Source organism: Trypanosoma cruzi, genomic scaffold, assembly GCF_000209065.1.
Source record: "Trypanosoma cruzi strain CL Brener 1047053517163 genomic scaffold, whole genome shotgun sequence".
NCBI lineage: Eukaryota > Euglenozoa > Kinetoplastea > Trypanosomatida > Trypanosomatidae > Trypanosoma > Trypanosoma cruzi.
In genome coordinates, this window is record NW_001849555.1 from 260692 (window position 1) to 264884 (window position 4193).

At 51.2% G+C, this 4193-nt stretch overlaps 2 pseudogenes, besides 2 other annotated features; both read left to right on the forward strand.

Annotated features, from left to right (window-relative positions):
- Window positions 1-4193: a sequence feature (areas not merged during assembly with more than two copies in the genome that could not be assigned to a particular haplotype).
- Window positions 1545-2313, forward strand: Tc00.1047053503537.18 (annotated as a pseudogene).
- Window positions 2314-2575: a mobile genetic element.
- Tc00.1047053503537.9 lies at window positions 2576-4193 on the forward strand (annotated as a pseudogene; the record flags this gene model as incomplete).

Consider the following 4193-nt stretch of genomic DNA (forward strand, 5'->3'; position numbering starts at 1 on the left):
TTGGGCTGCTGTATAATTAAAATTCTCAGTATTATTATTATTTTTTGATTCTGGCGCGTCTTTTGCGGGTTTTGTGTTGCTTTAATTTTGTGCCTTTTTTTTCTTTGCGTATATGTAGGCACAGACAGACACACAGAAACGCACGGTGTACACATTTCGCTGCAGGCGGATGCTTTTTTTTTTTCACGGTGCCTGAGGTTTCTTGTGGTTTCTGCTTTTTTCCATGGAAAGGAGAGAGAGAGGCAGTGAGAGTGCGCCGTGGATCTCATTCCCTGTGCGATTGCGGTGACGGTGGGTGAATGTTTTTGATTGGAATTTTGTGCGTTGCTGTGGGTGACCCCTGCGTGGTGTGCGTGTGGCCCCAAAACAAAGTTGTCCAAGGGCTCACCTGTCGGCACGATGGCCGCAGCGTGTGGCTGCCACTCTGTTCTCTCGAGAGATATGCCGCGACGCTTTTACGTGTGTGTTATTTCGGGGACAATGTGCTGGTGGCTGTGTGATTGCCGGGTGGAGGGAGAGTAGCGGAGGGAAGTGCGTGGGTGCAGCGGTCAGGAGTCGCGCTGGGTGTCTTGCCGCGGAGGGCATTGCCCACCCAGCCCAGCACTGCTCCTGTCGGCACCCTCTCTCTCACACTGCAGCATCGTAACCGACGCCAGTGGCACGCAGCGAGGCAGTGGAATCTGCCACTGACACCAGTGCGACCGGAAGGGACGCGTCTGCTGTTGCGTTCCGAGGGGGCACTCCGTGTGGCACAGTGGCATGCCCAAAAAGCCCCTCGCGGAGTCCGCACACGACACCGGGCACTGGCCGCGGAGTGTTTGCGTCGTGGAGGACACTGCGGTGGAGTTCCTCCTCATTCCATGTTGACGGACGCCTGATTTTCTTCTTTTTTCCATCCAGGCGAATGGCTGCGCGGTGATACCACAACAAAATGAAGCATTCGTTTTCACCATGGAGGGGCGATATCCGTGGTGCTATGCATTGGGGATGTAAATGACGAATGCAATATTGAAGGCAGTGTCATGGTTCTTTTGTACTGAGCGAATTGCAAAAAAATTCGATAAAAAAAATATACATATATACATATATTTTCCCTGTGGGAGCTTACCGTGATGCATCGCTGTTGTGGCGTGTATGATTTGTGTTCCCTGCGTTTGGCCGTTGCTGTACCGAATTCTCTTCCCACTTTTGTGGGTTTGTACGTGTCAGTGACGATATGCCCACGTCCTTTTGTGGAGTGTGTGCGGTGGACGGCGGTGCCACACGGATGCGGGACCGTGGCGAGCGGTATGCGTGGACGAACCCTCCGTGCGCACCACGTTGTTGTTATCGTTTGCCCTCACCAACACTGTGCTGGGTGAATGGCACCCACTTGCCGTTGTTGCGGCGGTCCTTGTGCATTTTGTGTGCATTTCACACCTTGTAGGTGACTCTCGTGCTGAGGCTGTCAGTCATTCCTGTGCGTATTTTATTCTAGTCTTCCTTTTGACTGCTGGTTAGTATTCAGCTTTAACTCAATCCAACTAAGAAAGCAAGGAGAAACAATGTCCGGAAATAAAGCGTCTGCTGTGCCGCAGGGAGATCGTCAGAGGAGAGCGAGGCCGGCGTCTGAAGGTGACACAGATCAACCCGCTGCGACACACACAAGAGACGAGGAAGCGCAGCGACCACAGTGGACGATGAGCAGCACCGTAGAGGACATTCTGCTGGAGGGAAGCACTAGCAGCACTGAAATGAAGCTGAATGAATTCATTCGTAATTATTTTGGCGGCAGGGGCGTTGTTGACACCAATGAGAACATCTCTATTTCGGTGTTTGTGTTGAGACCCACGATGTTTATTAACGACAATGAAATATTGGGCTTAATAACGGCATCGTCGTCATACAGAGAGCTGAAAATAGAGCTGGATGAGAGGGAAATACTATTGGAGGCTGTTAATAGGCTTCATCACGAGGGTGTGCTCTTTCTCGGGCAATGGAGGGACTATGAAGAAAAGGATACGGTCACTCCTCTTGCAAGGGGAAAATTGAACGGAGTACTCACTCAGGTACTGACAGAAGAAAGACGTGAGGCAGGAGAAAAGGCAAGGCGGGACCAACAACAAGTAATATTTAACTTATATGCTGTGATCGGAGATTTGTTGTTTGGAGGAAGAGTTCGCGTCAATGAAATAAAGCTGAATGATTTTCTTACGCTGGAAATGGAAGGCAAAGGCATTTTGCACGCCAATCGGAATGTCTTACTGAGGATTTTTTTAGTGATCCCACGAGGTATATCCGCGATGCGGGAGTATTGAACGAAGTACGGGCATCCCCTGGCTCAGCCGGCCACCTCAACGTGGTGCCAGGGTCTAGTACTCTTACTAGAGAGGAAGCCAAGCGCCTGCTGTTCATGCTTCAAACCCGATGAGTAGTTGTTACTTAGTTTTACGGGCCGGAAGGGCAGATGTTGGAGCCATTCTATAGTGGCTGCCCGCGGAGTAAGGTTATCCTTGCTGCTGAATTCCTTCGTACGCTTACCAGAGCTGCACAATTGAGGCGTAGTTACTACGACTGGTAAGAGAAGAAAAAAAAAAAGTACGGGCATTAGGTGCTTATGCGGAGATGGAGAAGACTGTACGGGAGGAAATGGGTTTGGAAGAAGATGTAAATAAGCTTTAAAAAAATGGTGTGGACAATCTACTGAAGTGGTTGGTGGCTACTGCGGAGGTGAAAACAGGTGTTCATGAAGTCACTAAAAGGTTCTTGGATGCAGCCGCCGAGGAGGCGAGGAACCCAAAGAAGTCGAGTGCACCGATATACCTGGAGGGATTGTACGAGTCTGTTTACAATGCGAGTTGGAGCCATGTCGTGGAACTTCCGGACGGCGTGGAGCGAAATAAAACGGGGACGGGAATGGGGGTGCATGAGGGGAATTCAGAACAGTCATGGTCGTACAGGGAAGCTGACGACGCTATCGAAAAGAATGACGCTGTGCAGCAATGTGGTGCAGCACCAAGGGGCTGCCACTTTGATTCGGTAGAGTTGTTGTCGCTTTGCAGGGCCGGCAGGGAAATTCCATGCAGCCTGCTATTGGTGCTGTGTGCTTAAGTGCCACTCCATGCGAATAATTTGGTTTAGCAAGTGAGGGGGATGATTGGGTTTGTGTGCGCGCTGATTCTGTTTGCTACTTTGTGCGGGCACGCAAGACTTGAGAGGTGAGAAAAAGGAGCGGGGCGGTGCATGGCCGCGTCCCTGACTGATGGTGCGCACCTCGACAAGGAATGGCCGTACTCGTGGAAATGGAAGGAGAACAAATCCGCTTGTGACTGCCATGTGAACTGTGAGGTGGATCGAGCGTGGCAGATCGTCAAGGGCGATATAACCGAATGGTTCAGCACTCACGGTGGGACCGACTTTAAGCCCAAGCAGCATCTCTTGATTGGGACGCCCGGGATCGGGAAGTCGATGGGTGCCGGCTCGTACCTCCTCTACCAGCTGCTGCACTGCGATGTTGAGAAACTCCAAGTGGTTGTCTACAGTTTTGGTGGAAGTACGACGTACGTGTGTGACAAGGCCATCAAGACGGTGACAAGATACGTGGGTAGAGGAGCATCCAAGGAAATTTTGTGGGATTGGGGGATTGTGTGATGAAAGGGCATATTATCTACTGTGTGACAAAGAAAGGGACACCGCCAGCGAAATATTTTGTGTCTAGCACCGGATGGGGAATGATTGTGGTGTCACCCCCAAACGTGGGCAACTGTGATGAATGGGAGACGCAAGTAAAAGCCGGGCGGACCAGTGTGAAGTACTCGACGAGATGGATGTGAAGGCGATGTGCGCCTGGATGAAGCGCGATGGTACTACAGATGGGCAAGCGGAATACTGGAAGATGGTCAAAGAACGCATGGAAAAAGTGGGGCCGATTCCACGTTACATCTTTGATGCGAATGAGTTCATTGCACACTCCGCTGCCACTGAGGATGCCTTGGATGGGATCAATTTCCGGGATGGTGAAAGGCACTTTACGCATGGGGGAGTGAGACTGTGATATTCTGGGGATCCGCCTCAAAAGCTGGTGAGGGTTGCCCGAGCAAGAGGAGAAGTCGGTGCTGAGGGATTTCTCAACGCACCGATATCTGTTTGCCTCTGGCGTCGAATACCGCACTATTTTGGGAGACGTGATGAGTGATGGGGATTCAGTTCTGTTG